Raw genomic sequence first — 9,736 nt, forward strand, 5'->3', positions numbered from 1 at the left:
GCCCATTTCTTCACTGGGTTATTTGTTTTTTGGGTGTGGAGTTTGGTGAGTTCCTTGTAGATTTTGGATACTAGCCCTTTATCTGATATGACATTTGCAACTATCTTTTCCCATTCTGTCTGTTGCCTATTAGTTTTCTTGATTGTTTCCTTTGCCTTGCAGAAGCTTTTTATCTTGTTGAGGTCCCAGTAGGTCATTTTTGCTTTCATTTCCCTTGCTTTTGGGGATGTGTTCAGGAAAAAATTACTGCAGTTGAGGTTAAGAAGGTTGTTCCCTACTTTCTCCTGGAGTGTTTTGATGGTTTCCTGTCTCACATTCAGGTCCTTCAACCATTTTGAGTTAATTTTTGTGTATGGTGTAAGAAAGTGGTCTAGTTACGTTTTTCTGCATGTTGCTGTCCAGTTTTCCGCTGCTTCATTATTGATGTATAGGAATGCAACTGATTTCTGTACATTGATTTTGTACCCCTCAACTTTACTGAATTCACTGAACAGCTGGAGAAGGCTTCTGGTATAGTCGATCGGGTTTTCCATGAAGAGTATCATGTACTCAGTGAAAAGGGAAAGTTTGACATCTTCTTTGCCAATTATGATGCCTTTTATTTCCTTTTGTTGTCTGAGTGCTGAAGTCTATCTGACTTCCAGCACTATGTTAAACAACAGTGGTGAGAATGGACACCCCTGTGGTGTTCCTGATTTCAGGGGGAAAGCCCTCAGTTTTTCCCCATTGAGAATGATATTGGCTGTGGGCTTTTCATAAACTGCTCTTATAATGTTTAGGTAAGTTCCTTCTATTTCGACTTTCTCAAGCGTTTTTATTAAGAAAGGGTGCTATATTTTGTCAAATGGTTTTTCTGCATCTATCGACAGGATCATATGGTTTTTGTCCTTTCTTTTGTTAATGAGATGGATCACATTGATGGATTTGCATATATTGAACCAGCCCTGTAACCCAGGAATGAATCCCACTTGATCATGATGGATAATTCTTTTTATATTCTGTTGAATTCTATTTGATGGTATCTTGTTGAATATTTTTGCATCTGTATTCATTAAGGATACTGGTCTGTAGTTCTCTTTTTTTCGGGGTCTCTGTCTGGTTTAGGTATCAAGGTGATGCTGGCTTCGCAGAATGAGTTTGGAAGTTTTCCTTCTATTTCTATTTTTTGGAATAGTATGAGAAGAATGGGTATGAGCTCTGCTTTAAATGTTTAGTAGAATTCCCCTGGGAAGCCATCTGGCCCTGGGCTCTTATTTGTTGGGAGATTTTTGATAACTAATTTGATTTCTTCACTGTTTATAGGTCTATACATGCTTTCTATCTCTTCCCATTTGAATTTTGGCGGTGCATGTGCATTTAGGAATTTGTCCATTTCTTCTAAGTTGTCCAATGTGTTGGCATATAATTTTTCATAGTAATCTCTGATAATTGCTTGTATTTCTAAGGGATTGGTTGTAATAGATCCTTTTTCATTCATGATTTTGTCTATCTGGGTGCTCTCTCTTTTCTCTCTGAGGAGCATGCCTAGAGGTTTATCAATTTTGTTTATGTTTTCAAAGAACCAACTCTTGGTTTCATTGATCTGCTCAACTGTTTTTTTTTTTTTTGGATTCTATATTATTTATTTCTGCCCTGATCTTTATTATTTCTTTTCTGCTGCTGGGTTTGGGGTGCTCTTCCTGCTTCCTTTCTAGTTCCAGTAGGTACTCTGTTAGATTTTAAATTTGCGCTTCTTCTAGTTTTTGAAATTGGCCTGGATTGCAATATATTTTCCTCTTAGGACTGCCTTTGCTGCAACCCAGAGATTGTGGATTGTTGTATTTTAGTTTTCATTTGTTTTCATATGTTTTTTAATTTCCTCTCTAGTTGCCTGATTAGCCCAATCATTCCTTAGTAGGGCGGTTTTTAACTCCACATTTTTGGAGGTTTTCCAGACTTTTTCCTGTGGTCAATTACAAGTTTCATAGCATTGTGATCTAAAAGTGTGCATAGTAAAATCTTTATTCATTTATACTTATGGGGGTCTGCGTTATGCCACAGTATGTGATCTCTTGGAGAATGTGCCATGTGTACTTGAGAAGAAGGTGAATTTCCTAACTTCAGGATGCAGAGTTCTAAATATATCTATCAATTCCATCTGTTCCAATGTGTCATTCAGGTGATTTTCTGTCTGGTTGATCTATCCGTAGCTGTCAGTGGAGTATTAAAGTCCCCTACAATTAGCACATTCTTATCAATAAGATTATTTCTGTCTGTGATTAATTGATTTATGTATTTGGGTGCTCCCGAGTTAGGCGCATAGATATTTATAATTGTTAGCTCTTCCTGATGGAGAGATCTTGTAATTATTATATAATGTCCTTCTTCATCTCTTATTACTGCCTTTACTTTAAAGTCCGGTTTGTCTGATATAAGTATGGTTACTCCAGCTTTCTTTTGGCTTCCAGTCACATGATAGATATTTCTCCATCCCTTTATTTTCAACCTGAAGGTAACTTCAGGTCGAAAATGAGTCTCTTATAGACAGCAAATTGATAGATTTTGGGTTTTTTTTTTTTTATCCATTCTGCTACCCTGTGTCATTTGGTTGGAGCATTCAGTCCATTTACATTCAGTGCTATTATTGAAAAATGTAGGTCTAGAGTCATTGTGTTCTCCCTAGAATTCATGTTTATAGTGGTGTCTCTGCCACCTTGTATTCTTTGCAACATTTCCCTCATAGCGTCCCTCTTAGGATTTCTCATAGGGCTGGTTTGGTGGTCATGGATTCTTTCAATTTTTGTTTATTTAGGAACACCTTTCTCTCTCCTTCTATTTAGAATGACAGGCTTGCTGGGTAGAGGATTCTTGGCTGCATGTTTTTTCCGTTCATCACAATGAAGATTTCCTGGCATTCCTTCCTGGGCTGCCAAGTTCCTTTAGATAGGTCTTTAACCACTCTGATAGGTTTCCCTTTGTATGTGAGGGCCCTTTTCTCCCTAGCTGCTTTCAGAATTCTCTCCTTATCTTCATATTTCGCCAGTTTCACTATCATATGTCTTGCTGAAGGCCGATTCAAATTAAGTCTTAAAGGGGTTCTTTGTGCCTCTTGAATTTAATGTCTATTTCTTTTCCCATATTTGGGAAAGTCTCAGTTATAATTTGGTCTAGTATCCCTTCAGGACCTTTCTCTCTGTCTTCCTCTTCAGGAATTCCTATGATAGGGATATTGTTCCATTTGATTGTATCACTCAGGTCTAGAATTCTCCTTTCCTGCTCTTGGATTAATTTCTCTCTCTTTTTTTCAGCTTCCTCTTTTGCTATAACTATATCTTCTAATTCACCTATTCTTCTCTCTGCCTTTTCAATCCTTGAGGTTGCTGCCTCAATTTTATTATTCCTCTCATTTATAGTCTTTTTTAACTCATCACACCTATTTTCATAGTTCCTAGTCATTGTCTCAGTTGCTTCTTTGATGCTTTTCTCAACCCCAGCGATTAGTTTTATGAGAAGTTTTTTAAATTCTTGATCAGGTCTGTTGTCTAGATCTCCCTTGAGCAGTTCTATGGCTGTTACTTTCTCCTGAAGGTTCTTCAGGGGAGAGTTCCTTTGTTTTGTCATTTTTGCCAGTTTTCTGTCTCTTGTCAGCTTAAAAAAGCTCGTTGTGCACTGTACACCTGTTAATATTGCCCTGTTTAAGGAGGCTTATTGACTGTGCAGGGCCTGTAGTTTCAGGTAATATCCTTTAATGGTGTCTCTCAGTTTCTCTTGTTGTGCCTTTGAATATTTTATTTCCTTACTCAGCAATATTTGGGTTCGCTCTAATGCACACTTTAGCTTGTTTCTTGGGATAGCCCTAAGAAGGAAAACAGACAGACAAACACAAAGGGAACAGAAGCACATAGACACACAGACAAATCAAACAAAGGGGGAAGGGAAAGAAAGAAAATGAAGAGGAAAGAGATGAGAAGAAAGAAGAAAGAAAAAAAATAAATGGGTTCAGAGACAACAAAGGACAATGGAGAGTCTAAAAGTGTATGACCAGTTGAGACAAGAGATAAGGATCAGATACAGGAGAATATATCTGGATTGAAAGAAAGAAAAAAAGAGGTGAGAAAGGAGAAAGGAAAATAAGGAGTAAAAACAAAAAGGAATTTTATGTATAAAAGATAATAATAATAAAAAATAAGTACAAATACAGAAAAATGAAGGGAAAAAAAACGCAGCAGCTCCCTCTTGGGGATAGGTGTGGTTTGGTGTAGTAGTAGGTCTTGGGGACTGCTCTCAAAGGCTCAGCCTTGGTGGCTGCAGAGAGTAGAATGGCGGCACCCAAGCTCTGCTGGTACTCAGCGATATTGGCACTCTAATGGGTCAGATCTTGTGCTGCAGCCCAGCCAAGTTGTATTTTCCAGGCCCACCTCAGTTCAAAGTCCTAGTCCATGCACTTTTATGCTTCCAGAGATGAGATGTACTTGCTTTGATGGCTGGCTTCTTAGCCAGTATCTCGTATGGGGAGGGAGCAGTTTCTCTAGGTGCTGGTAGGGATTAATGCTGCTGCTGCGGGAGTCAAGGTGCATGCCCTCACGGACCACCCCCCTCGACTCCTAGCCCCCAGCTAGGATAGTGATTGCGCATGGGGAGGTATCAGTTTCTCTTGGCTCTGGCTGGGATTTGTGCCTCCACTGCCTGAGGCGAGGTGTGCTGCCTGAGGCAAGGTGTGCAGCAGGAGGCAAAGTGCAAGCCCTCACAGATAACACTGTGGACTCCCAGACCCCTGCTGGGATAGAGATTGCATTGGGCGAGGGAGCAGTTTCTCTTGGCACTGGCTGGGATTTGCACTGCTGCTGCCCGAGGAGCCGGGTGCTGCCAGAAATGAGCTGCGCACTCCTGCAGCCGAAGCACGCACCCCAGGCTCCACCACCACCAACTCCATGCTGGGATCGTATAGGGGTGGGGGCTATTTTTTCCCTGTTGGTATCCAGGATTTGGGATTCACGTGGCCAATGCTGGAGGCAAGATGCGCCGTGAAAATGAGGTGAGTGCTCCCGCTCCCGCAGCTGATGCTGAAGTGTGTGCCCCTAGGGCCACCTCCACGGCCGCCGACTTTCCGCTGGGATGGCCCAGGGTTGGAAGCTGTTTTTTCCCCTGTGCCACTCGGGTTTGGAATTTGGGCTACCCATTCTTTATCTCTTCTCTAGAGACAGTACTATGAGGGTGTTCAGTTTCTCTTTCTGTTTCCTTTGTTTCTCAGGGGCTCTGTGCACTCGCTCCGTGTTGGGCTGGGGCTCCCACCTCCCCTGCCTATTTCGGGCTAGCCTGTTTTCCAATCTCCCCAGTTCGCACTCACTCACTCAGGCATCTTTGAGGTTGTCTTCTTTCTGGAGTCTGTAATTTCTCCTTTTGCTCTTGCAGATGAGAGTAATGTCCTTCTCAGTTTGGTAGATGGTGCAGACAAAGTTTATAGAGCTCCCTTCCTCTCTGCCATCTTGGCTCCTCTTATCTTTGTTTTTACCACAGTGTGATATTTCAAAGTTTGGCTGCCAAAAATTTTTAGAGAAGACTTAGTATCCTTACTCACGAGACCCTGGACCAACTGTTACCAGGTGTCCCCTGAGCTGGTGACACCAAATTCCAGGCCAGTATACTCTTCTTTCTCCAGATAAATATCTTAAACACAAACAGGTTTGGACCAGTTAGAATTCTGGAAATAATTTTATATTTAAATCAAATAACTTGACACACTTACTCACCTTGTTTAAAAGAAAGTAGGCACAGGGGTACCTGGGTGGCTCAATTAGTGAGCATCTGACTGCAGCTTAGGTCATGATCTTGCAGTCTGTGGGCTCGAGCTCCCCGTCAGGGTCTTTGCTGACACCTCAGAACCTGGAATCTGCTTCAGATTCTCTGTCTCCCTCTCTCTCTCTGCTCTTCCTCTGCTCACACCCTCTCTCTCTCTCTCTCTCTCTCTCTCTCTCTCTCTCTCAAAAAATAAAATAAATAAACATTTTTAAAAATTAAAAAAAAAGAAAGTAGGAATGAAGATTGAACACTTCAGTAACAGACACTGTACTCTATTGACAAACTTAAGATAATTTGCTCTGACACATTAGGTACTTTTTTTCTTCATAAAAATGTAAGAAAACTGGTAGCTGGAGTCTCAGCAGAAGCCATGCAGACTGTCGGCACCGCTCCTGATGCCTTGGGGCCGGAAGCCAAAGTCCAGGAGGAAGAGCATGACCTTGCCGATGATGACATCAAGACCGGATGCTTATCAAGCATCCCACAAATGAAAAAGATTTCCACATCTTATGAGGAAAGACGGAAGCAAGCTACTGCTATTGTTTTACTGGGAGTCATAGGAGCTGAATTTGGTGCTGAAATTGAACCTCCCAAACTGTTGACCAGACCACGAAGCTCGAGTCAAATTCCGGAGGGATTTGGCTTGACTAGTGGTGGATCCAACTACTCACTGGCCAGACACACTTGTAAGGCCCTGACATTTCTGCTGCTGCAGCCCCCAGGCCCCAAACTGCCTCCACACAGCACAATCCGAAGGACGGCCATTGATCTGATTGGACGCGGTTTCACAGTCTGGGAGCCTTACATGGATGTGTCTGCAGTCCTCATGGGGCTTCTCGAACTTTGTGCTGATGCCGAGAAGCAGCTCGCCAACATCACAATGGGGCTGCCTCTTAGCCCGGCAGCTGACTCCGCCCACTCTGCGAGGCACACCCTCTCACTCATCGCCACGGCCAGACCACCCGCCTTCATCACAACCATCACCAAAGAGGTGCACAGACACACAGCTCTGGCTGCGAATACCCAGTCACAGCAGAGCGTGCACATGACGGCTCTTGCACGAGCCAAAGGGGATGTGCTGAGAGTCATCGAGATTCTTATTGAAAAGATGCCCACAGACGTCGTGGATCTTCTCGTAGAGGTCATGGACATCATTATGTACTGCTTGGAAGGATCTTTAGTTAAAAAGAAAGGCCTTCAGGAATGTTTCCCAGCCATCTGCAGGTTCTACATGGTCAGCTATTATGAGCGGAATCACAGAATAGCCGTTGGAGCTTGCCATGGTTCAGTGGCCCTGTACGACATCCGGACTGGAAAATGTCAGACGATCCATGGACACAAGGGACCAATCACAGCAGTGGCCTTTGCTCCTGATGGACGGTATCTTGCCACCTACTCGAATACAGACAGCCACATTTCCTTCTGGCAGATGAACACGTTGCTGCTGGGAAGCATCGGCATGCTGAACTCGGCCCCTCAGCTGCGCTGCATCAAAACCTACCAGGTGCCGTCCGTGCAGCCCGCCTCGCCCAGCTCGCACAACGCCCTCCACCTGGCCCGCCTCATCTGGACGTCCAACCGCAACGTCATCCTGATGGCCCACGACGGGAAAGAGCGCCGCTTCATGGTCTAACGCTGGGTCCGCTGTCCTGACTGCATCTGAGGCCCCGTCCGCTCTGGAAGCTGAGACTCCTCTGTCCTTACCCGGATCGTTCCTCAGTGCCTGCCCAGGCCAGTGTCACCCGGGGGGCACGGCTAAGGCAGTGTCGCTTCCGCATGGTCCTTGGGGGCAGACCCCCACCTCCTGTGTCCCCTATGATTCAGAGGCATGCACACCCCACCCTGCAGGAGTGGTCTTCATGGGGACACTAGGCCATTTTCCTTCCCGGGGTCGGGGGGGGGGTGTCCGCAGTCCCTAGGAGCACCCCTGTGGCCTGGTGCACCCGAAGCCTCCAAATCAGTAAACACTGTGATTGCGTTCCCAGCCCAGATCAGCATTTTCCTAGAGCTAAACCCCACCTCCGAAGTACTGCTTGAACCTGGTCATTTGACATTGGGTTTTGACATAATGTGGCAGTCCTACTTAGCGAAGTTATTTTCCTTTGGGTTTCCTAAAATACATTATTGTTTACCAAAAAGATTCTGTGTCTACATGGTTGGTTGTTTTGGGTTTTTTTTCCCCATGATTGCTAGGAGGCTATCCAAATCCAGTTTCCTAGGGTTGAGCCACTTGCTTCTTTATTAACACCTAACAGATGTGAGATCAATGAGAAAATATACAAAAAATATATAGAAAAAAAAAGGTTTCCCAGCCTTCCAGAATGCTCTATCCTGCTTATAATATGTTTAGTAGTTTAAAATAAAAATCATCACTACTTATGTCTAGTTAATATAATTATCCAGTCACTATAACTAATATCTTCTATAATAAAGAACCGAGTTGGGAAGCATAGCATATACCTAAATAAGAAATCTCTTGTGTCTGTTGCTACAGGCTCTTTTAAGAAAGACCTCCCCGCTTCCCCCCAGAAACCTTACAGACCCACAGTTCCCATGCATACGACCTACATCAGTTATCATGTTATAGTTACAATTCAGCCTTTGAACTGATCAGTTAAAGGAAAACTAAGACAGCGTTTTGCACAAGTATCCTAGAAAAATAGTAACGAAGGCACAAGCATGCAGGAGTATATACCCGATGTTAGGGCTCTCGGATAACTTGAGCAGAATTGGAGTGAGGTTGTCCACACTTCCAAGTGAGCTTTAACTGCGTTGCCGCCTTCTTATGTCAATTCTGCTGGTTCTCCCAGTAATGGGGGGAAAATCCATGAAATAATATTTGGTATGAATTGCTACTAACAAATCTTGACCTGTACATAGTTGGGGATTTGGTTGTTGATTGGTGGGTTAGCTGGGCATGATGGTTTATTAGATGCAGAAACAGAAAATGACATATTAAATTCAGAGAAAGTCTGTGAAGTTTACAGAGGAACCAAACGATGATGGGAACATTTAATTGGGAAAGCGTAGATTGTCACAGTTTATTTCACATAGAAAAAAATAAGATCACAGTGTAGGAACAAATACATCTGTTATTGAAACAGATTTTTAAAGAACATGGTAAGAAATTAAGACCACCAGAACGTCCCTTTCCTACTGATATGAAGTACATTATTTCCATTGATGGCAAACCTATCCTGTTCCTTGGTCTTAGACTTTGGGTGTTCTTTTCAAAAGTGAATTTATGCCACATGCATGTACATTGTATTTATAAAGATTATATATGTAGTTTCCAGGGAAGAAACAACTGTATACAGTGTAGATTCTATTTGTCTGGTGAACATACTGTTGTGTTCAATATAGATAGACAAACCTGGGGTGAACAAAAGGCACACGTGGTTTTTCCAGTGGGCTCCTGAATCTTCTCGATACTCAGCACGTGTTCTCTTGGTGAACTTAAGTAGGGATTAATTTATTCTAGACTACAAAGTTGTTTTGGAGTGATGAAGTAAAAGTATACTTTAGAGAGATTTTTAAAACAAAATGCATTGGGAAAGAGATGTGAGATGGTAGGCAGGCCACCAAACACACGATGGACCACTCCCCGGAAATCTGGAACAAAGCAGAGCCATGAGGGCCTGGGGTAAAGACATCTGGGCGGTGAGCATGGGCCAGCCTGTCCCACATTCTGTCTGCAAAGACAGCCAAAATCATTGGCCAGTAGAGCATTACTCTTACAAAACGTGGGTGGATGATGTTGGAGGGTTAGACATCTCTAACTGCTAAGTGAATACTCACATTCTTGTTAACATGGATCTCCCCTTGGCTATTTTGACAACTACAGTCCCAGACTTCATCACAGCTTAGATTTCCCAGCACTGAGGCAAACTTTGTATTGTCATCCAGTGTATGCTTTTTAGTGTTTTATTGATTTTGTTGGCACTGTATTTGGACCTAT

General features: G+C 43.1%; 1 pseudogene; it reads left to right on the forward strand.

Annotated features, from left to right (window-relative positions):
• LOC115275785 overlaps nt 1–7,910 on the forward strand; it is an 18,323-nt pseudogene extending 10,413 nt beyond the window's left edge.
• The last annotated feature ends 1,826 nt before the right edge of the window (nt 7,911–9,736 follow it).

The sequence above is a fragment of the Suricata suricatta genome, chromosome 2 (genome assembly GCF_006229205.1).
Source record: "Suricata suricatta isolate VVHF042 chromosome 2, meerkat_22Aug2017_6uvM2_HiC, whole genome shotgun sequence".
NCBI lineage: Eukaryota > Metazoa > Chordata > Mammalia > Carnivora > Herpestidae > Suricata > Suricata suricatta.